This window comes from Thermobia domestica, chromosome 18 (genome assembly GCF_964235325.1).
Source record: "Thermobia domestica chromosome 18, izTheDome1.hap1.1, whole genome shotgun sequence".
Classification (NCBI taxonomy): domain Eukaryota; kingdom Metazoa; phylum Arthropoda; class Insecta; order Zygentoma; family Lepismatidae; genus Thermobia; species Thermobia domestica.
The window spans coordinates 174,569,560-174,595,649 of NC_137471.1; the positions used below are offsets into that span (position 1 = coordinate 174,569,560).

Consider the following 26,090-nt stretch of genomic DNA (forward strand, 5'->3'; position numbering starts at 1 on the left):
AATGTGTTGTACGGACCATGACCGTTATCAATTATGGCGTTACGATTATTCGGGAAACAGGTCTTAGAAGCATGCCAGTAACAACCCATAAATTCAAAGACAGCGTTGAGCTCTGCATGGTATCCGTCAACATTATACCTTCCAAAAGATTGTTCTCCATTTCGTCCAGCATGCTGAATTTCTATACCCATTTGGTGCTCCATATATTTTAGCCATTTCATTGCTTTCTTGCTTGTTTTTGTTTTATGATGGAACCCCAAAGGTGGTATAATAGAGATACTTTCTTCTGGAAGAGATGATGTTCGGTATGTTTGCATGGCTAAACTTGCAATTGTTGACGATACTAGAAAACATTGTAAACCACCCGTTTTCTCCTCTATAATATTACTAAATTTGATAACACTTTCTCTGAGAATTCTCACATCGTTTTCACAATACTCCAGCATATCCTTTTGCAAATTAAATTGCTCTCCCAGATGCACCCGTTCTTGGTGCCATCCCTCCAACCGTTGTCTTTCTTCAGTACTTCGCGATTCAGGGTCATAGTATTCTATTCCCCGGATAGGGTCCTACATAATTTTGATTTTCTACTGTGTTAAAAAAATATGGGAAATCTCCCTTCTTTAAATTTTCAGAAAGGCCTAATGTCTTCGGGAGTCTTGCCAACCTGACCCCGAGGAAAAGATAAGAATCCCTGATAATGATTTTCTTATCAATAGAAATACTAAAAATCTTCTGACCCTGAATTAAGGTTTTTGGAATAATATGCTGAGACTCAATGAGAGATCTCAAACAGAAAATGCTGTCAAAGCGTGAAGCATTATGTGCAATTACACAAACCTTATTAAATTTGAGTCTAGTAATATGTGTGAAATAAACTCGTCAATGATTTTAAAAGAAAACGAGCAGTTACCGTTTTTATCGCCACATGTACTGAATAGCTCATCAATGCCTTTGTTTATACAATCATGGCATATGTGTCTAAGACACACTAAGCATACAACATGTTCCCGTCCGCCACGTTCATTTTCAGGTTTCAGCATGGTCTCTACATCATAAACAATATAAAGAAACCTCTTGATATGAGTAGGTTTCAGTTTCTTCACATAACATGAGTGACCTTCCTATACATGTTCACGACAAGTACTGCAAAAGTATTCACCACATGCATGATCCGATTTCCGACTTCTTAAATCATAGATATCATTACACTTGGTGCAGACCTTAACATATTCACACACACTCTTGCCAATTTTATTACCTTTCAAGTGATTATCAAAACATTCACCCCTAGTGAAATATCTGTTGCATACATTACATTTCATTTTATACATGCTAATGTCCACTTTATGCACATGTTCGCAAGATGAACACATTAACTCACACTTATGTGATCGATTTGGACCATTAAAAGGCATTAAACAATTTAAACAATACTTCCTCTTTCTTAGAAATGAAGTAATCGTTCTAATAGGACGAAAATGTCCAATAGTTCCCCTCTCATCGTAATAGATATAAACTGGTTTTCCTTCCTTTAAATCTGGTCGTTGTACTTCTGTTTATGGATAACGTACTCTAAATTCACGCTTTGTTTCGGGGACTTTTTCATATATAATAATTTGATAATTTGGACTCAAATGATTTTGAAATAGTTCAACATCATTAAAATCCATTCCATTTTTTCCTTTAAAGCTAACACCTGCACGTGTACAGAGGGCAATAGCTCTACTCTTTAATTCATGACGGTTTGGATCTGTTAAACGGGATAAATTAGAGATAGAGTCCGTATATTTAGCTATGCCCCAAGCGATACTTTTAGGTAAACAAAGTTTGTCAGTATCCCTTCCCGGAAGATCTACCAAATGTTGTACCAAAAATTCATTCAAGGGTAAATATTTGTTTAGTGAGGAATTGTTACTTCGACTTTTTCCAGCACCAAACATCGAATTTACTATATGGAAACGAAATAGGACATTATCACCTAAAAGAAAGTCTTCATTACTATTTAAAACTCTAGTAATGGAAGATAAAATGGACTTGGCAGAAATATCTTTGCAGCGTCTCCATGGAACATACACTGCTTTGTTATTCTTGCTCTTCGAGGAATCAATGTACATTCCAACAAAATCATTAGGTCTTGCATTATTAAGAACATTATTTAATGCAAAGTTCATTAAGTTTTCAATATAGGCCGCAGGATTTCTGATTTCTTCATTTTCCTTTGGCCTTACCGCAATTTCATGTCCCACTAAGTTAAACTTAGTGAAACTCTTTCTGCTTTCGTGTGCAACTTCGAAGTTACCTTCCCCTGTATTATGAACATCTCTTTGACCACTACGATCAACCATATGAACGTAGCCGGATGTGCTAGGCTGTGGAGACCGCATCCCGTAACCCCGAATATCCCGTAAACATTGTACACTTGATGATTGTATTTCTTCTTCAGTTACAACATCCACGGGATTTTGACCATTCTCACATAGTTCATTCAATAAGGTCTCCATATAATCAGATGTTCCAAATTCGTCTCGATTAACTATAACTGCGGAATTTTGAATCTTATGCGTACCATCTGCTTCACTATGTAAATGTTCATTAATAATCTCATCGATTAAATTGAAATCTTCTTGAAGTGTATTTTCCAAGGTTACATTTTCTTGGTGGACCGAGGTCACGGAATTCTCATTAACAGATGCCATCACATTATTATTAACCAAAATAAAACGCGATCCATAATTGCAAAATTCGGCTACCTCTACTGCATTCAGCCTATCACCTTGTGCACAATTAAAATAATTAAAATGCACGAATTTATCATGGACCCATTGGTACATAACTTGTTCACGGAAAAATCCGTGTCTGAACAAGTCAATGATGTCAGCACAAGACATCGTGTATTGCAATATAAGTGCTTGATTATCATAATAAAAATTAAAAAGAGCAGATAGCAAGGTACCATACCTTTCACTTCCGCGTAGTCCCTGGCGTTGTTTGTCCATAAGTCTCCACCAAGTCTCCAACACACGTTCCTTTGTATTGACTCCTTCAATTACTGCCACCAAGTAAATTTCATCAACTTCATTGAAGTCTTCAACCATAGATGCACCAAGAAATTCCATCTGTAAAATATTTTTAAAAAAAACAAAAATTAGTTTAAAATAATATAAATACAAAAATATATAAAAATATAGTGTTATATAGTTAACATTATTATTTACTTTACTTCTACGAAGTGCTACTTATTTTTCTGTTAATGGAACACTCACAGTGTATTCATATTTAAATTCTGCAAGAACTTCGTTGTTAAAATATAGTGTGATCGTATTTATATTCTGCAAGAACTTCGTTGTTAAAATACAATGTGTTCATACTTAAATTCTGCAAGAACTTCGTTTTTAAAATAGAGTGTGATTCTATTAAGAAACACGTTTTATGGATTGGTAAAACAAATTTCGTTTGTTTTAAAATGGGATATTATTGTAAATATTTATCAGTTTACAATTTAAAAATAATACTTTATATACATTTATTTAATCAAAGTATAAAATCATTATCATTCAAATATGTATAATATATATAAATATACTTACGATGATCTTCTAAGTAAATCTGCTATGTACGTATCCTAAACTTGGTTAAAATCAGGATTCCTTCCTTCCTTCCTTACTTCTTTTGTTTTTTTCTTATCTTGTTTTCAATTTCAACAACTGTAACAATACAGTTAATATTAGTACTCTTCTCTAAATATAATATTTTAGTACTTCTTTAAATATATGTTTCTATAAATTTATTCACTAAGTAAATATCGTGTTGAAGGTATGGTTACCAGCAAACATTTGATAACGTTTCTTCATCCATGCGTAATATATACTATACTGGTCACAACGCACAAAAAAATAAACAAAAGAAATTCCTAGCATTACTAAGAAAGTAATTTTTAAACCGGTAACACAAGTTCACAAATAAAATTTGCTCTTGCGAGTAATTTATTAGAAGAATATAAATAATTAATTACGATAGAATAAAAGATACGAAAGGTTAAATAAATAAGGAGTTTGCACCGCAAGCAAATTAATAAAAATAATACTACAATTACAAATTACATCACATTATGTAATATTACTGTTATTAATTTAAAATATGTTAAAGCATCTGCGTACGAGACTACAAGACTAAATGGTTTTGGGTACGAGATTACAAAACTAAATGACTTTGAGTACGAGATTACAAACTAAATGCGTTTGGGTATGAGATTATATTTCACGCCACAAACCGTGTTACATCCTATACAGGTAGTAGTGTTATACTCTGTGTTGATATTATAATTAATTTCATTATAAAATTACAATTATTCCCAACTACACATATATCTACTAATAAACTTTTCAAATATATATTTCTAAGTTACAAGTCTTTTGGAAGTTACATTTAATAAACGTGTACAAAAATAGTTAAAACATTCTCATGCTTATGTTCTGTTAAGTTATTAAACTTTGGTAAAGTTTGTAAAACTTCGGGAAGTTCGATTAAGTTCGATAATTTTCGGAACCATTCATGTGGTACAATTACCAACATGTATAGGAATTGTATATAAACGCTTATGTTTATGTTCGGCAATGTTCGTAAAACTTCGTAAATCTTCGTGTTAACTTGTTCAAATTTCCAATTATTGGTGTTTTATAATAAGATAATATTATATTATAAACCTTATTACATATACTACATATCATTAATGTAAAGAAAACACATTAAAATCCAACCGCCATGTTTGTTTCTTTTAATCATTGCCATCTGTACATATAACATTGACACTAGTGTGTATAAGACTGTGCGTTTGTGTACATGTACCATACCAAGTTACCGAGTGTTGTTTGTCCGGGAATACCCCGCGCATTTTCCGGGCGCCAATATTTTACGCGTCCCCCGTCGCAAAAACCTTTTTCCAGGTGCAGATACCACACGGCGCGCACCGGTAGCGAAAAAAAGGCGCGAAAATGGTATTTATTTTAGTAATATCATTTGTTTTATCTATTGATATAACAACATATCCTCTAATAAACATATTTCCAAAGTTTCAAAAAATCGACGCCATATTTATGCAAATTCATTAAATTTTTATTTTCAATTTACAATGTTCTAACCTGTATAGTACTGTTCGGTAGGTCCTAACTTTCAAGAAAATACCTTTCTTTACTTTCTACAACCAATTGTTTGCCGTAAAAAGCCAAAAATAAAAAATGTACTTTTTGACCATACCTTGTATAAATTCGAAAAAATAAAAATTTTTGAAGTTTATCATGTAGGGTGTTTTTCTATATAGATTTTGAGCTGATAAATCGATTTCTCTAGTCCATTTTGTCCTACGATCAATAGTTTACGAGATATGATTCTTTAAAATTATTTTAAAGTTATATTGTTCTAACTGATATCATATTGTTCCTTAGGTCCTAGCCTTCAAGAAAATACCTTTCTTTACTTTCTACGACCAACAGTTTGGCGTAAAAAGCCAAAAATGTAATGGGACAACCCTTACATAGCGAGCCGCCACTGTTAGGCCCCAAAAAATTGTTCAAGTTTATCATGTAAAGTGTATTTCTATATAGATTTTACCTGACAAATCCATTTCTGTAGTCCATTTTGTTTTACGATCAATAGTTTAGGAGTTACGCCCATTTAAAATTATTTTAAAGTTACATTGTTCTAACTGATATTGTAGTGTTCCTTAGGTTCCTATCCTTCAAGAAAATACTTTTCTTTTGTTTCTACGACCCGTAAAAACGTAATGCCACAAAACTCAGTCTCAACCCTTCCCTTGTAAGAATTCGAAAAAAATAAAAATTGTTCAAGTTTATCATGTAGGGTGTCTTTCTATATAGATGTTGGACTGACAAATCGATTTCTGTAGTCCGTTTTGTTCTACAATCATTAGTTTACGGTTTATGAATTTTTAAAGTTATTATACGGAAAAAATCTTAGTTTTTTACCATCAGCGCCATCTATATAGCCTTGATTGTCAGTACTATGCATGCTTTTGTGCGGTTAACACCAAAACTTTTCGGTCTACTGATATTTGTAAAAACGGCAATGCCTCATACGTTTACCGACAAAAATACTTTTCCATTTACCGTGTTTTTTTTCCGCCATATTTTAGTTGTTCGTATACAGTTTTCGTATGTGCTTCAAACATAGAAGAGAACGGCGTTTTGTGTTAGGTATGTATGAACATTTTAAAATTTCTATAATTTGTATGTGCTTTCCAATAGCTTTACATAAACATATCTCATACTCAAAACCTAATTTTTACTTTTCAAATGGTACACATATCTTTAAAGTAATGCTAAATTGTTAAAAAATAATCACTCAAAAGCATTTACATATTCACTTACAATCTCAATTTATTCTCAATAATCCACCCGTATAATCATATTTTGTATACGCCACTGTTCTCAAGTCCTTTGGATTGTCTTAAATTCCATCCCATTCAGCGTTCATTAAAGAACGCTTCAAGCATGGATAGCAAGTATGCACATTCACGCTTTTTTCCCATCCCTCTCTCACACATACAAATATACATGCATACACATGGAACATCAATAAATTATTGATAAGGCAGGCAGGCTCAGTGGTAAACCGTTCATTTCTATTCCTACACCCCAACCAAATATTTCATGACAAATCGTATGTTTAAAGTGTTCTCTCTTTTCTTCATTTTATGAGAGCAGCGTCTCTCATTTAGCCTAGCCAGCATAATCGTGGGACGTAAAACTCAAGATTTCATTGTAGTTTTACTGGTTGGGGTCCCCCCCCAATCAACATGTGCGTAAGCTTCCTCAGTGTTATCATGTTTCCTCCCACTTTCTTCATTCCACCATTTCATGAGAGCAACGTCTCTCCTTTACCCTAGCCAACATAATCGTGGGACGTAAAACTCAAGATTTCATTCTAGTTTTACTGTTTCAGGTCCAGGATTCGATCCCGACCCCCCACCAATCTATATGTACGTGAGCTTCCTCAGTGTTCTATTGTTTCCTACCAATTCCAACACATGCCAAGTAAACTTTCTGTTAGTAGCATTTTCATGACAGCAACGTCTCTCCTTTACCCTAACCATCATAATCGTGGGACGCAAAACTCAAAGATTTCGTTTCCTCCCACTTTCTATATAGTCTTTCAAAAGTTTTCTGTGGAAAGCAAAGCAATATAAAAGATCCACTTGTCTTAAACATCAGTCTTCCTTAGACTACCGGGCAAAATCGTGTAACTTTAAATTCAACATTTCATGAAGCTCTACTGGATGGGGTCCCAGGTTCGATCCCAGTTCGCGCCGTGTGGCCTTTGTGTTGGACAATCAACATGTGCGTGATCTTCCTCGGGGTTCTCCCATCTTCTCTCGCATAACTTGTATAAGGGCTACACGTTCAAACTTCATTCACAATTACATACACAACCACTATATTTACTAGTATTTCCACCGCTGTTAAAAATTTCACTCAAATCACGTTAAGTTTATTATTCTAACATTCATTAAAGCTAAATCATTGCTGACCTACTCATTTTCGTGAAATCCAAACCATCCCACCTAAAATCCAAGCCGGGTCTCTCACTCAATCAAATTCCATTCGCGCTAATACAAAAAAAGTATATTAAGGGAAAACGCCTCCCCTCGCTATGATCACAAATCATATCAATAAAACGTATAAGAATTCTTACCTTTTAATTGTAGAAGAAATAAATGTATTCACAGAACAATCACCAACTACGCAACACACACACACCTAATCAGATAATAAGATACATATATAATCTACATCGCGTTTTTAAACACGGAGATTCCCACACCCATCTTTCCTCATACTTTTTTTTCAAGTTAAAGCACTGTGGGCGGGGGTGATCCACAGCTGGTACAACAAAAAATCGGTTCCCATGGTCAACTTACCAAACTTTTAAAATAACAACAACATATTAACAAAAGCAGAAAAGAAAAAAAGAATTATCTCTTCTAAAAGTAGAAAAAAATATAGCATGCATTCATTCATTCACATTTGCCTTCTCATTCACGTAAACAGGATGCAGGGGTAGTCTGTTTTTTTCTCATGATTTTTCAACACACACACACACACACACACACACACATATATATATATATATATATATATATATATATATATATATATATATATATATATATATATATATATATATATATATATATACTCTCTTGAGTCTTGTAAACACGAGCTCTCTTTTCTTCGATCATTGCATCTTTCTATGGTTTAATAAATAACAATATAATTGGAACTCTCTCTTAGAGCAAAAACACATCATACGTGACTACACAGCAATTATCAATCACACAAAGTATGAAGGCTCTCTCTCGCTCTCTACCTCTCTCTCTCCCTCATCTCCTCTTCAATTCAACCATTCCATTGAATTTAGTCCAGCTGGAGTTGTTTTTCACCTCAACTTACATTATATTACCGAATGTTATTGTACACTTCCCTCATAACATCATCACCAGTCTGTTATTCATTATATATATATATTGTCTACGCTATTTTCTGTTCCCCCCTCCTCTATAGCGTTTCCGGGCAATACATACAGTACAGCTGTGTTTATCTACCCTCTATACTCTTCATTGTTCATCAATCAAATTTTGACAGTCAACATTTTGTCTATACTCTACTCTTGTTAGGCATCAACGACTTGATCATCTAATTTGATAACAAGGTAAGCCACGAACACCATTTTCTTTAAGAAACTTAGGAAGTCTGGATATAACATCTCTCACACATAATAGAAAATGACAGGATCATTCAAACATTGAAAGTAATTTTATTTTCTACCAATTGAGTCACTGCACGTCATCCAGAAAGATATAGCACAATTAGTACATTATAATGTTTCGTACCAAAATCGTTCATATAGAATAACACTTACAGTATTACTGTGGCACTTTATAAACCGGCATATACACAACCAAACTCAATGCATTATTACAGCAATTAGCAGAAGGTAGAATAATTGTTTAGGGAAGGGTAAGTCACAAAAACTCATTTCAAATACCTTGAGTTGTTATATAAGAATTATTTCTCTATCTATAGTTAACTTCTGAATGTGCGAAATACTCACAATCCCATGTTGCAAATGTCAATCCTTAATACTATAAGCAGGAAGCCACTTGTGTAGGAAATTCAAATTGAAAAGATTTTTTCAGCAAATTGTTCATCAAGACATTTCGTGCTGAATCTCTAAAAATACAGGTAAGTTAAATTCACATGATAGGTAGATACATCTTTCTTAATGATTGAGCTTAATTGTATTAAGTTATTGTATGTTCTGTTAAATAATAGGGTCTAATGTAGGTAATGAAATGGTATGGACCAAAACGAAACAATCATGAATGGGCCACAATGAGAGATATCAAAATACAAGACAATGTGCTAATGAAGCAAATAGTTGGAATTAATCATTGCTTTATACTTATAATAAGTTAGTGATATTATTCTAGAGAATGCACAATACAAAAGTATCACAGAAAAAATGAAACAAACTTATAAGAATTTTGTGAAAGTAAGAATGATAATTTCAGACAAAAATTTGTGCAAACTCACTGCGTCATATTTCAACTTAGAAGAGGCGATTAACTTCGAATGTGAGTGAAAGCATTGAAACGTAAATTTTGTTTTTGATCCTGTAGTGCATGTTTGAAATCATAGCATGTTTGAGTCTTGTATGTACTCTTGTATTACAGAATTATGTTATTTTGTATCTGAAATTTTACTTCTTTAAGATTGTTAAATTTTAAATTACGGTGGTATGTTTCTTTGTAGACACAGTATAACGAGGGGAAGGAAGAGAAAAATAAACAAAGCATTGTTTACTTAAGAACCCATGAGAAAGCCAGTAGAGGCAACGTTTCTTGTAGTTGATAGTAAGAAATTCTTTACGGCAAGCTGCAAAAGAATATGACGTGAAAGTTTAAACTTACCAAAGATATGTAAAAAGTAAAAGTTAAATCCTGAATGTGAAATTCGGACAAGTTTTCAATGAGACACAAGAAACCTCTTTAGTTAACTACATAACACAATGCCTAAAATGCGCTACGGAAAATGTACAAACGATTTCAGGGAACTAACTATTGAAATGGCTAAAATATATAATAAGACGATTACGAATCCACGAGAAGTCAAGACGGGAGGTTCGAATACATTGGATGGAATGCTTCCTAAAACGTCATCTGACTTATTCGTTCGCCAGCCTAAGAGCTGCAGTACCTCACGTGCAACTTCGTTCAATAAGCATAATGTTAGAAAGTTCTTTTTTTAATTTAGATAATGCTTACACTCGATCTGGCAAGATCGTAGATGGAACATCCACCTGTAATTTTGATTAAACCTCAACAATAACAGTGAAAAAGCCCTATAACGATGATAGACCAAAAGTCTGCAAACCAGTTAGCAAGTGTATGAATGGTGGACGAGAAGTCATGGTTACAACCTCAATATTATTAGTGCATCAGAAAAGAACATTGCTACCAGCAATGATTTTTCTAGGAAAATCTTCAAATCACATAGGATTCGCGGTACCACTCCTGGGATACTGGGATTGAAAGCTCCAGAAATATGTTCCTAAAATAATGAACAGTATGTTAAACAAACTGGCTCTACCAAGGGCAATACCACCATTCGTATCTACGATAATCGTGAGAGTCATTTGACTATTGAGACTCATTTCATCCTCCTAATGTGATTTCCGATTTCTTCATTCTCACAACATGTATTAATATATATGTTAGAATCTTAATAACAATGTGACAAATTAATAAATTGATTACTAAAACTGTAAGGAATTCATATCTACTTACCGACGTAATGAGATGTCTGTTTATTGCGACAAATCCTCCTAATGTGATTTCTGGCTTCTTCGTTCTCACAACATGTATTAATATATTTGTTAGAATCTTAATAAAAAATATGACAATTTAATAAATTGATTACAAAAAACTGTAAGGAATTCATATCTACTAACCGACGTAATGAGAGGTCTATTTATTGCGACAAATCCTTCAAATGTGATTTTCCGCCTCTTCGTTCTCACAACATGTATTAATATATTTGTTAGAATCTTAATAACAATGTGACAAATTAATAAATTGATTACAAAAGATGTAAGGAATTCATATCTACTTACAGACGTAATGAGAGGTCTATTTATTGCGACAAATCCTCCTAATGTGATTTCTGGCTTCTTCGTTCTCACAACATGTATTAACATCTGCATCTGAAATAGAAATTTAGTTTAATATTGCGTTTATTTTCAACTATGTTAAATATCCCATGCCCAACTGTAATACTAGTGTCATTTAATTCGTGGAAGCTCCTTGCTTTTACTTTAACATTTTGTACTAATGTACGCACAAATCTGCGTGAACAAAAAGGAACTACAGTGATGTTACCTTTTTATGCACCCACAAGTGGGAGAGATAGATGGATTTGAGTGCTATAATCCTTCTCCATTACTTGCAGTGAACGAGGTTCGGTTCTGTACTCATAATGAAGAATTGGTGCCTCCCTTTTAGCTTACTTGCGGGTATATTCTGTACAGGCTTGCAGCTATATATATTTAAATACTGGAGATAAACGATGCATGATGTACTTGGGGCGGTCAGGAATGATTGGCATTACAATTAATTTGTTTTCACATGAACCATTTATTGAACAAACGATTACAGTTTATTATAGATGTATTCCCCGGCAATGTCTACGTTACCTTTGCCACCGATCTGGAAGCTTCCTTATTTGTATAGCAAACCATTCTTTGGGGGTATCTCGCTGCCACTGGCGGACAAATGCGTGAAGTTCATCATTTGTGTTGAACTTTTTACCTCTCATGCCCTCTTTCATTGTATCGAACAAAGCATAGTCGTTAGCAGCCAGATCCGGCGAATATGAAGGATGCAGTAGTACGCTAAACCCTAGTTCATGCACTGTTGCAATTGTCTGGCGACTGACATGTGGCCGTGCATTGTCGTGTTGGAGAAGTACGCCACGGCCCCATTTTCCTTGTCGGCGTTGTTGGATGCGTCGGCGGAGTCTACGCAGTGACTGCAGTAGCTCTCACTGTCGATGAACGTATTGGGAGGGAGCCATTCCACCAGCACTATCCCTTCCTGATCCCAGAAAACGGTCGCCATTGGTTTCCCACGAATAGTCCCATCTCTGCCTTCTTGGGAAAAGGTCTTCCTGTATGCCTCCATTCCATGGACTGCCGTCTCGTAGAGGAACCAAGTTTCGTTGACGGTGACCAGACGCTCAAAGAACTCGGTCGGATTTTCACTGTACTGTTGCAGCAACTGCTGGCAAATCTCCATATGCTTTTGTTTGTGTGCAATGGTGAGGTCATGAGACACCCATCGTGCACACACCTTGTGCAGCTTCAAATTCTCATGAATGGTAGTGTAGAGGGAACCCCGTGATAGACCTATTTCTTTCTCTAGTTCATCAAACGTGATTCTCCTGTGCTCCATTATCAAATCATTTACTCGCGCGGCATTGCTTGGTCTGCGTACAGTTGCAGGACGCCCAGTGCTTTTGTTTTTTTGCAGCACTGTCTTTGCCTTCTTTTAATTCGGATACCCAACGAAACACGGATCTGCGACTTGGTGCTGTGTCCCCACATACGGTTAATAATCTGTTGTGGATGTCTGAAGTATTCACATCTTCCCTCCAGAGAAACCACACACTCCACCGTTGCCCATGTGTGTCTCCTTCCATGCTGTCTTTCCGCTGTCCACCAGCGTCCTGGCAAGTTGGAACAACTGCTGCTACAATGTGCTATCTACGGAAAGAAACAAAACCATTTAGTGGGGGATTTGATAGTACTACAGTCTATCTTAATACATACATCAACAAACATTTCAAACTGCTACTTGGCACCAGTTATAAGGGGGAGTGCCAATCATTATTGAACGCGCTAAATAGTATCAATAAGGATATGTGTATAGTTTCATTATTTGTAACAGACTTTCTTTCAGTTTGACGTCCCATGATTATGACCTTTAGACTAACGGAGACGAATGATGATGGTAGAATTGGTAGAATGACAAAGTGGGAGAGAACGGGAGTACGCCGAGAAAACCCATGGGCACAAGGTCCACCACCGTACCGTCTTCATTTCTGACAATATGTGAGTTGATATTTTGGAGTACGTCAGGGGTCATTCCGTACAATTATTTGGAAAATTATTCATTCACAACACAGCCCATTTACCGCAACTTTCACATTCCGTTTAAAGCAAGCCTGCGAGTTAGTAGGGAGAAATCTGTGGAACCGGATGCACCGATTATGAGTACAGGACTGAATGTGATTCACTGAAACTAGTAGAGAATTATTATAGTACTCAAATCTATGTATCTCTTCCCTTGTGGGCGTATGGAGGGGTAACATCGTTGTAGTTTCTTTCTGTTAACGCAATTTGTGCGTACTTTAGTCCAAAATTTATAAGTAAAACCAAAGAGCAAACTATATAAGCAGGAATATCTTGCATAAAGTGGTTAACTGGTTTCACACGTCCGCACTGTACAGAAAGCTGTTATTCAATGTATATTTGCCATTTGAATTCTTTGTTGATGATAAATTGTTAGAAAAATGAAGAAGCTTAAAAGTAAGGAAGGAAGGAAGGAAGGATGGATGGATGGATGGATGGATGGATGGATGGATGGATGGATGGATGGATGGATGGATGGATGGATGGATGGATGGATGGATGGATGCATGGATGGATGGATGAATGGATAGATGGATAAGAATGTTAAGAATTAATACACAATATTGTTGTAGACATATAAAACTTCTAAAAGAATACTATGCACATAATTCTTCAATAGGAAGGAAAAATTTAATTTTACGTATCGTATAGATGCATTGGTGGCTAAACGAGGCTGGTAATTAATGGAAGTAAATAACTACGGAAGGAATTAGTGAAATTAAAATGTGTGAGCAAACACGAGAACACCGTAAATCCATGGACCTGACGTATCCACTATTTTCTCACATTGCGTGGAATCAGTCAGGAAAATTTTGCACCAAAATAGAACCTCCTATTAGTCATCCACTTTGCCCCATTCCCTACATACCACCATTTGTCTTGCTTTATACAATACTTCCTTTTTTAAAAAAGAAATGCACTATTTACTGTTTCAATTTGTTATTTTTATTTAAAATTGAATTAGTAAGTATCGTAAATTTCTGTTCATACATAGAGATAAATTATACACGAGAACCTTTCTCCTACTACCGAATTTTATTATAAAATCTCCTTATTTTAAATGGTGGAATATAAAAATTAATATAAATAATTAACTAATACTGGGTAATGGGATGTATCTCAAGGCTTGAGCAGCCTAGAGAGCTCCGAGCAACCTAGGTGAATTGAATTTAGGATCCCGAATGTTCCACGCGAACAAAGGGGGTTAAAATCACAGAGCTCCACACAAATTATATGACTGAGGTTAGTAGTTCCATCAGAGCTCGAAGCAAGCTAATTGGGCAGGAAAAGAGACCCAGAGCTTCGAGCAAGCTAGAAGCTTTGGGATAGGTTACTCCTAGAGCTCCAAACAAGCTAAAAGAGAAAAGATAAACCAATCGTAGACTGATACCAAATCTGGAAGTTCTCCTGGTTTTAAAGCTGTTCCAGAGTGGCTGTGGTCCTTCGTAGTCGCTAGTGTTCCTGTCGTCTGCCACTGAGATAATTTGTGGTAAGACGCACATGATTAGTGTTTGTAAATATAAAAACGTTTTCGTTGCTTGTAAATAGAGCCATATGCGGGATGTTACGCCCTCCAGGCCAGTTTTAAAAATAATCCAAAGGGTTGTTTTTTTTTTTCTTGGAGTAAACACTTGAAAATATTCAGGTAAGGAACACACAAAAAAGCATTGAAGAGACAGGATTGTACTAAGCACTGAAATTCAAACTGGCATCAACACAGGAACGGTGATAAGAGAAAAGTAGGAAACAGTTAAACAGCCGAAGCAGCATCCGTGGTTCGCACTTCATTTCCCTTAAAATAAGGTTGTTTTAAGCTTTGGCGTATAAAGGTTAATATAAGTACACTAACTCAAGTGATGGTGACTAAGGAAGGAATTAGTCGAATAGTTTGCACATCACTAGCTGTGTTGTTATTAAGAGTACCCGTGGAATAGGTGCAGAAATATCAAAGAAATGGCCAGTTCGCGGTTCGGGGGAGCGAGTGAAAACGATAGTAGAATATACATAGAGTAAATGATAGTATAATCACTGTAAATGTTACCAGAGTCACTCCTATAAGTAAGGTGTTCATACTGGAAGAAAAAATTATGTAATGAACAGACTGACTTTCTGGACAACTTATATTGTTACGAATAACACATTTATATAAAAATAATCCAATGTTGATTAACAAGATAACGATGAACTTCAATTCTTACGGCTTGTATAAAACTGTTGATCCCGATTTTATGAACATCCTGTATAATGTTTATAAAGTCTAATGTCAATGACGATTATGCAAGTCGCATTAAAAAATGATCAAGGAAACGGAGAATATTTGGTTTCGGTTCTTGTTTAGATAGTTGACCTTTTCGATGAGGAAATAAAAATGGGTTTCCCATTCAGTGAATGAGATTAATGATTCAGCCAATTTAAATAACAGACAGTAGGCCTAATAGAAACTATATGAGTTGACGATACAATAGGAAGCGACGATAAGCAAATGATCTATTCTAGTGTGTCTACATGATTCTTCTAAGATAAATACTGTCAGTTTTAATGGTTAAAGTGAAAATGATTAGAAATTGTTTTATGTTGTAAAGCGTCAATAAATAATCATTTGAGTAACTTCTATAAATTTTGTTTTCTCGTTTCTTGTTCTCTGTTAAAAGATCGCTTTGGCGATGAAAAGATAAACTAATCTCTGATATTAGAAACACAGATCTTTTTTGTATGTAGTGGCAAAGCCTAATCTTTTTTTTTTTTTTTACCAACTTAAATGTTACACATTATTTACCGACTGGGATGCAAATGCACCCCACACGTAAATGGTTGTTTTTAATAACAATACTTAATTATTATAATACATGGATTTTTATTGTAAAGTTAATGTTACGACATAAAATAATGTAATATATTCCCATATTTTCTCACAAATACAACATAATTTGAATTTTGTGCGAAATATAGCATGTTGATATTTCTCTGCAAACGAATAAAATGCCAATATCTTTACAAAATTACTTGTCTACTATATATTCAAATACAGAAACATTTATTCCTATCATTGCAAACATTAACAGTTTTCGCATACCATCTTCGTTAAGTGATATTGCAAGCAAAACTGTCACAAACGTCACATTTTGTTCCAACCTTTCTGTCTCCGGAGCGAGGACACAAGATAACAATATCACCTTACATATCTTCAGATTATTACGAACCTTCAATTTTTTTTATCGTCTGCCTGTTTAAAGGGTTGCGCCCTTTCTGAAACTTCGATATGAATCTGAAAATACTGAAAAGTCATTCTCACCTACATTCGAGAGAAGTAACATTCGTGTAATACCTAAAACTCATTTATCTTCTAAATAGAGCACAAGACAGAGAGAAAAGGTACAAGTGTTATACCATCACTTACCACTACACTTCCATATTTATTCATAATAATTGTACAATAGGCTCAATTAACTATGATAAGCTAGATAAAAAGAGCTACCACCTCGCGGTCGTTGAGGAAAACAATGCATATTTAAAAAGTAACATTATTTACCAAGTAGGGTGTACTTGCACCCACTCTAATAATTTCTAAATATTTCGAAAACAATTCATTTAGTACAATTGTCTTCCCCGTAAAAATATTTCGTACTAATAAATAATTAAAGTCGTTGAATCTCATTCTTGTAGAAATACTTTTACTGAAGTAACAAAATAATTAAACGGCTTGTTTTTCGACCCTACTTGGTCAAAAGAAGGTTAATATCGCGTCCCACGGTTCATTCTATGTTTATCTTTTCTTCTCTTTTTCTTAAATGTTATTGTCCTGGCACATCTGGTTATAGGAGCGAAATATAATATTACTTCCAGTGAGCAGTTTGTAGCTCTTTATTCTTTATAATATGACTTAAGTCTGTCAATTGAGATACTTTGAATCAGCTTTCAGAAAGTGTTTTGAACACGACCTTTATTTTAATTTTTCAATAATAAATGCAGTGCCCTTGCATCTGCTCCTTCATGCCTTTGAGTAATTTGTTTTGCAGAAAAGATAGAATACTAATACTTTTCACCTGGAGAAAAGGTTGTTTTCGTATGTTTTGCATCGTAATATTTTTCTGATGTTCATGCATTTTAGATAAATTTCCTTTCACTGTCTCATGTATCTCTGTCTATTTGGAAATCAGACGTTGACTTAAGTGTGGAATCGGCTATGATTGTTCATTCGTCTATTAGAAGAAAAGAGCTACAACATTTACTGCCAGTTTGAACGTAACAATTTATTGCAAAAGTTATATGTGGAACCAGATTTGACCATATCACCTGATTGTTGTACAAAGATTTTAAGCATTTCTTTTTTTTATTATTATTATTCGCTTAAATGTTTCTACAATTCCTATCACTATGGTTATATGTTGGATAAAATTTGAATTAGAAGTCATGAACTTTGGTCAAATTTTTGGGTAGAGAAGAATAACATCTTCGAGGAGGAATTTCTCAATGTCTTCGGCAGTAATGCAGTCGGTAACCCTAATGATACAGCAACGGGTTAACGTCTCTACTTCAACAAAAAATATATACTTTGTATGATCATCCCCAGTGGAGAACTCCTAAAGTATTGAACTACCAGGTGCTCGCTATAAATGGAGTCGGCTAATCTAGCAATTCTTCCTTTGGTTTTGTAGTTAATTTCTTGAGTTTCTGACAATCAAAGTAGGTTTTATCAGCCAACTATGTTTTCATATTTTGGAAAGTAATAATTTCGCAATGCTAACTGATAGATTTTGGTAAATCCTTAGGCATGGCTGAGCTGTAGCTTTTATTCTTTTCTTTCTCTAACAAGATATAAATAATATCTGAAAATTAGGCATCTTTTCTTTGTCCTTCCGCCAAACTATGCAAAACAGATTCTTCTATTTGGAGGGTAGTATCTCTAAAGAATTATAAGAAAAAACTTTAGCATCTACAATGTAGTGGAACTTGTGAACTTCGTACCGTACTTTTCTTGCTCTTTGATATCATTCTTGTGTTCAAGACAACTAAAGATATCTGCTCGATTATGTAAGCTTTCGATGTGAAGATTTCAAAATTATAAGCGGCTAAGAATATGTTGTATCGTATGAATTTCCCTTCCCGGTTGTCTTGAATATTCATTGACGTAACACATTTTGCGTCTATGAACAATTTGAATTTTCTGTTTTAACAGGAAATAGCGAAGTTTTCACAAGACATATTAACGCATATAATTGGCGCCGCCAAGTTGAGGCTTTCCTTTCCTGGTAGGAAATACTTTCTCTTCCTTGGTTTTAGGATTGTAGCAAGCTAAATGTTCGCCAGTATCTATACTTAATGCATCTGCGTTGACCTGGTTTTCTAAATCGAATCAAAGTGATGTAATGAAAGCCAATTAGTGTTATCGAGTTTGAGCTTCTCGAAACGTTTTTCATGTTCTGAAGAGTTAAGCATAGCACGCACAATGACGTGCTTGTAATTCTGTCTCCTTTTATTATACAAAATTATGATCAGATTTCCTCTGTAAACATAAACATACATGGTGAAAACAGCATCTACAGTATAAATGTATAAAGTACAATAGCAATATCAGAAAAAAATACAGTTTCATACCTCTTGCTTCGTGCCATAGTCCATGTCAGAAGTCGGTATGCATTGAATTTCCCATGCAAACTTATCAGCCTGAAATAAGTACAAATGAATATGTTTCTCTTTATTAATGTTATTTTAAAAATAGTGACGAACTTAACCTCAGTTCAGATAAAAATAACCTACAAAGCAACCAAAAATAATAAGCACTTTTTTGTATATAAAGAGAAGGATCGGTTCTCTTCGAGACGTTAATAGTTGAAGTCAATATTACGTTCTAGATCCTTATGAAACATCTTATTAAACTCAAAATCAATTCATCAAATCTCAGTATTAACAAGATAAAAGTTTACTCAACAAAAGTTACTGAGTATATTTTTTATTAGAAAGATCTCGTTCTGGATCGAAATGTTTTATACAAATATAACTTTTTTGAATAGCAAAGCTAACTATTTGTTAAACTTTTTAAACTCTGATGGTTAAAACAGTAATGCTGGGTGCAATTCCTGTTACTCTCTGATTGGGAAGACAGGTAAGACAGTAATGGGTTCGGTTCCATATCCCTATGAGAGCTTAACCAATTGATAAGGCAAAACGAGCTCTCCAGGACGACAGCAACCCACAAGTACAAGTTTTGACCAACAGAAATGAAATCTTTGAGTTTTACGTCCCACGGTTATGCCGGTTAGGCTAAAGGAGACGGTGATGATGAGTAATGAATGAAATGGTGGAATGAAGAAAGTGGGAGGAAACGGGAGAACCCCGAGAAAACCCACGCACACGGTGTTTGTCCACCACAAAGTTCACTTTTTTGACCAACAGAGAACATACATAACGAGAGTCGGGATTCGAACCATGTGTCATTGGCATTGGATCAATACCGTGTTCGTGATGCATCCCTGTTTTCACATCACCAGAATCACTTGATATTTCCTTATATTGATTACCCAGTTTCACGGACAGAAGTTCGGGGAACATTGGGTTAAGTATACCTGAGCCCATTTCGTAATATGCTTATTGGATAATTATATTCCTCCCAGGAATAATCAGACTCTTGGTAACATAAATTCCACTCCAAATATTTATATGAGATGAACGATATCTCCTTGCATTGTGACGCACTTGCAAATATAACAGAAATATATACATGTAGAGTATGAGAATACTTTGCCTGTGGAAAACATATTTTCATGTAGCATACACACTAATACACTTTCATCATTGAATTATTTGGAATGATGGTTAACACTCACAATATGGATACTTAATAAATATATTTTGACTTTTCAACTACCACAAATATTCACTTTCATATTTTAAAGCAAAAAATATTTTTTTCCGGAATGTAATAATTAGGCCCTTTTTTTCTTATTGAAGAACGGGACGTGGACGCGAAACGGCTGCGCAAATAGTTATGATTTCAAAAGTTTGTTCACCAGAAAACGTAAGCATCATCCACTGTAGAAAAAATCATTTATCTCCTACTACCATTGAGGATATAAAACTTCACCGAAAAATACTCCTTCCTTGGTGGAGTCCATCTTAATCACATATTGAATGAGGAGTAGACTTAAGCGAGTTATATCCTCATTGGGTGCAAATTACGAAACTTTTTCGAAGATAATTATTTTTCTAATTATCGGTTGATCACCATCTTAGAATATCACCAATTTATGAAACAGATGTTGAACTGATTCCACTTTTCGTAATGAATGTGTCACAGAAAAATCACTAATTTGTCATATTGAGTGGGAAAACTTCTAAATTTTACCATGTTAAGTTGCATCCGAAGTCCCACTGCTCTCTTTCCAGACAATGGGAGGCGCATTGATACACATCTATATAAACCTTCCGATGGTAACATGAATTGAACACTTTACATAGGTAACATGGGGTTACACATAACCCTAACACTAGAACTGTATACAATGGCACTACATTTTACATATTCCCACTTGAAATAAAAAAATAACTTTTTTATACAATCTAAGATTACAGTGTTAACGTTTATATAAGTATAATTTGTAATATAAGCATATTTCTAAATTACACTTTGAAATTGAAGGGCAGTTCACTTACTGCATTGTGTTCTTGATAGGCCTATCACGTAAGTCATTACAAACAGTTGATGCAAATTTCTTTTCTGTGTTCACTGCATGTAAGTGACACTTGCAACATGTTATTTTTACCTTTTTGTCACTTGTACGAGGACAGATTACATATCTTGTTTACCTGGACCATTCCTGAGCAGGTTCATTATCATCGATGTTCTCAATACTCAAAATTTCTCTGATATTAGCAGTAAGCACGAGAAATGTGGAAAATATGAAGAACAGCAATCCCTGAATGTTTTGGAGGCATAGTGGACCAAATATGTCTGTCTTTACCTTTTGCTATATCATCTGGTTCTTCTCTATTCACTATCTGAATCTTCTGCCTCTATTTCAGACTCTGACTCCGATTGCAGTTCAATATTATCCTCTTCCTCACTAGAAATATCATCAGCACTAACCTCAGTCTCTTAATCTAACATAGAGGAAACAAAATTCTTAAAATGTTGATCAGACACCTTGACACTAGTCATTATACAAGAAATATATTAATATGCCACCACAAAATTTCACTAACACGAATGGTAACAGGGGTGACCCACCACCCCAACAGCTCTATTTCTCGGTAGGCAAATCGAATTCCACCGCGAACTCTTCAGCAGTAAATTCGCTTTGCCTTTTCCTATGAATACACAAAGGCGCTAAAAGATGAGTGCAGTGGTGCCAGGTACATACAGAAAAAAATTCTCGCTGGGGTTACGTATAATCCCTGTTATCATCGTAAGGTAAAAAATATTTCCACTAAATCAGTTAGTTTTTAGGAGGTTACTCCTTTCACAGAAACCAATTTATGGATTTTCACGTTATCAAGGGCATAATGAATGTAATTTCACAAGCACTAAATTGAATAATAATAATTAATTAACCCTTAGTACTCGTGCCCTTTTTTGTGACACTAGTACTCGCGCGGGGGTCCAGTAGACCCCCAAATTGATATTTGTTTTATTATAATAAAATATATTTTTTAAAATAAATAAGACAATGTATCGTAACTCCAGACATGATTTTAAAAGTATTTCCTGCAATCAGATTTTTTGAACTCGTTTTCAGACATTTTTTAATATTTTTTCATCAGGACTTCCAACTAGCAGCGCAAAAGTTGGGGTTCTGTGAACACCCTGCGCGAGTACTTATGGGTTAATTAAAATGCGAATCATAAAATATAGTTCGTCACTTCACGATTTAGCTTGTACAGAGGTGAGAGAAATGCCACACAGTTCTGAATTTCTTACCAAATCTGGCTATGCGAAGAGGGTTGTGGGCGTGACACACACAGAAGCACTTGAGAGGGAAAAATTTCGTAGTTCCTCTCTCCTTCGAATTGCCTCTGGCCAATCGCTGATTCCTTGTATGTACGAGGGTTGTACAGAGAGCGTATAACGATAACGTTATATGGTATAGGGTCAATAACATTTAAAATACTATCTTATTTAAAAGATTCAGCAAGTTTCCAACATGAAAACAATGTTATTTGAATTTTGTTTGTCATAATCGAATGCAGTGGTGGTTATTCTCACTTTATTCGATGATTTATAAATGCTTCAGAATTGTAAAATATATTTAAACTGTATGTTTACGTGATTTGATCACAAGTGGAAATAATGTTTTGTGAAAGTAGTAAGCTATAGTATGGGTCTACTCTCTCTCCACTACCGACGGAAATACCTGTATACAAAAATAGAGTGAAATATTAACTTCAGTACTTATTTGGTGAACTTTAATACTAATCCATGTTTACACCTGTAAGTAACGAAATAAAAATTTATAAAGGTAACATAGCCAAAGAACCAAAAGATAACGTATTTAATAAACACTTTCGTTATTTAATGTACTTATCTATAGAAAAGTTTGTACAATTTCCATCAACATATCATAGTAAATACTAACCTTTAATTTAACTGTTTCAGCTGCATTTGCATTGAGAACGATAAATATCAGTGAAAAGAAGAAATAAATTATTGGACCTTGATGGAAAGGAATTGTTTTATAAACCAACATGATATATACATAATACGAACTCACTATCAAGTTTCCCATAAGAGATAAAAAATGCAACGCAAAGTGTGACGAAAAGACGTTACCAGAAGCTAACACTATGTCAAGTAACTGTAAATAAATAACGCGTATTTGCCAGGCAATTGAAGCATTGCATGTACGATTCCTTACATTAAAAAACTTCTTGGTATGATGTGTCATTAGAACGAATGTTTTGGATATGGAAATACAAAAGAGTGTTAAAAGCGAACAGGAATATGTGTCATGCCATACAGCAGTTGCTATAACTAATACTATAAACTTTTCTTTCACGGATATAGTAGATCCTAACGCATATACGATAAAAGAGAGTATACCTAAAGCAATTGCTCCTAAAGACAACATAACTTCTTTTCTTATAGTGAAGACAAGAGGTTCGTTAAAAACATTCTTATATCTGAGTTGCATTATATGCCACAAGCTGCAATAATCAGAAAACGCAGTGCAACCCAACCACCAAAAGATGACTCTGATCGGACGACAAGCGAAAAAACATGTGTATAGCGCTTTCTGAATGGTATCGCCCTGGAAATACATTGCGTCACCGAAGATAAGAAGATATGCACTATATATATTAATAAAGCAGTATAAACAAAAGATGATACTCGTGTATAAAACAACAGCAAAAAACTTGCTAAATTCTATAGATGTATCTGTAAGAACAGAAAATGGAAGTACTCCCATTAGTCGACCTAAAAAGAGAAATGGTTTCATTTCCAACAGAAAAATGTTAGCGTGTCTTCTGTACAAAGAGTTCATATAAAACCCAAATTCTTTAGGCGAGTAAACCTTCATCATATCTCAAAGAGGTATTCAACACGCATCTCAAATAGCCAATAACGTCTTACATTCTAATCATGTTTGTTTACTCATAGACTAATATTAACTTATGTAATTGCTAAAATAAATATAATATAGAAGTTAATTTCGTATTGTCAAGTAACTTAGTTATTGTATTCTCGTTCAATAGATTTTTTCTATATTATAAAATTGCTTCAAATAAATTGCTGTAATTCATTAAATTGCTGTAATTTAGGAGAAATTAATATTCAATGTCCACATAAGAAATTAACGAACAATTCATGGCGATATGGATAATCATGAGTTAATTTGACAAATAATAATATTTAATACCATTTTCTGTATTACAAGATGTATATTATGATCAGTAGAGAAATTTGAAGCTTAAAATAATGAAACGATAATCATGCCTGTTGTTCTCTATGGTTGGGAAACGTGGTTCCTTACTCTGAGGAAAGAACGTAGATTGAAAGTACTTGAGAATAATATCGGGAGACGAATATTCAGACCGTAGAGGAACGGGAATGGGAAATTGCGAAAACTTCATAACAAGGAACTACGTAATTTATACCGTTTACCAAACATTGTTAGGGTCATAAAGTCTAGAAGGCTCAGGTGGGCAGGTCATGTATCCAGGATCAGGCCCGTATCCACGGGGGGCTAGGGGCCGCCCCCTAGATTTTCAATGGCCCTCCTAAAATTTCCACGGTAGGCTTGCAAATGATCTATTTTATAATATAGTGACCTATACTATGGTTGGATCGAGCCCCCCTAACTACTACCGGGCATCCTTAACTTCTACCGCCCCCCCTACCTTTTTGGGCTGGCTACCGGCCTGGCCAAGATGGAAGAAAGTAAGAAAACTTTCAAAGTTTTAACTGGAAATCCAGTCGGAAAACGACCATCAGGAAGACCTAGGCGCAGATGGGAGGACAATATTAAGATGGATCTCGCAGAAATAGTAATACAAAGTAGAAACTGGATCCAGTTGGCTAGGAATAGAAGTCAGTGGAAAGCTTTTGTGACGCGGCATTGAACCTTCGAGTTCCATAGGCCATAAAGTTAGTTAGTTTTTTAATGTTAACTATGTTATTTTGATCTATTTTCAACAATAAAAGATTGACGCTATCTTAAGGAATGAATATAGAGTAGGGGTTCTTGAACACAAAAGTTTATTTCAGAGAACTATGTAAAGGATGGATAGAGAAGGACAAATAGTGAAAAACTGCAATATGTTACTACCACAGAATACACTATGACTACTTCATTTACATGTAAACATTTATTGTGGGCTTGACATCTTCAGACAAAAAATATAGACAGACATGTCGCTGGAATTAAATGTGAAGGAGAACTGGCACAGGATAGAAAGTTTAAAAAAGGATTACAACATCGTCAAAGAAGGTAAGTTCTCAATTGTATCGAATTATCTCAGCATAGAGAGTTACACTTAGTATTCCGTCTGTAAGAGACAACAAGTATTTGTTCATCAACACAATACGTCATATTTATCAATTTCAAAGAAGTATCTGTAACAATTGCAATATATCATGTTAGTATAACGTTAAGTCATAAATGAATTAAATAGCCACAAGCGTAATATTTTACATAAGCAGAAGCTTTGCTTGGTACATAATTAAACACAAACCTTTGCTCAGCAAAGCAACATACTCACATTGAAAAACCACATACGTGTGACAGTTTCACCTAGTTTGGCTAGATAGTGTCTGATGAAGCTAAAGCGTTAGTTAGCAAAACTGTCACATGTAGGTAGTTTTTTAATGTGAATATATTGTTTTACTCAGCAAATAGTTTGTTTGTGTTTAGCCACAAGCGGAATTACACTATTAAACGTACAGTTCATCACTCAGGCTCGTGTAGGATAGAGTTAGAAATTTAGATGGATTCATGTCTCCACAAAAGACTACAGATCTTCAATTGTCTTCAAGTTCGGTGACTGTGTGGGCCAGGATGAGTTTTCATATTCATCTTGATATTCCTCAACCACGCTGGACTAATTCTAGCTATGTATCATGGCAAATATAAGTATTTGACCAGGCGATGGCGACTGTTTTGAAACAAATACAGAGTATGAGAACTAAATGTCATATCTATAGTTTCGAGTGGAAAAGAAACAAACTTGTGAACAAAAGGTTTAAGAACAACTCCAGTTATTAATATAAACTTTCCCGGACATAATTCACTTATATCATCATAAAAGAAATACGAAAGACGTTTTGAATCGAAGAAATATAACATACAACTTTGCAAGCGGAGGCAAAGAAATCTAACGTAACCAGACTAAAG

At 34.7% G+C, this 26,090-nt stretch overlaps 1 long non-coding RNA gene across 1 annotated transcript in view; it reads right to left on the bottom strand.

The window, feature by feature from the left end:
- Positions 1-11,189: 11,189 nt before the first annotated feature.
- LOC145676082 (uncharacterized) overlaps positions 11,190-26,090 on the bottom strand; it is a 57,673-nt gene continuing 42,772 nt past the window's right edge. Inside the window, exons 3-4 of the long non-coding RNA XR_014129278.1 lie at positions 18,862-18,930; positions 11,190-11,280 (exon numbers count right to left, since the gene is read on the bottom strand). This is a non-coding gene — a long non-coding RNA (uncharacterized LOC145676082). The remainder of the gene's footprint in view (positions 11,281-18,861; positions 18,931-26,090) is intronic.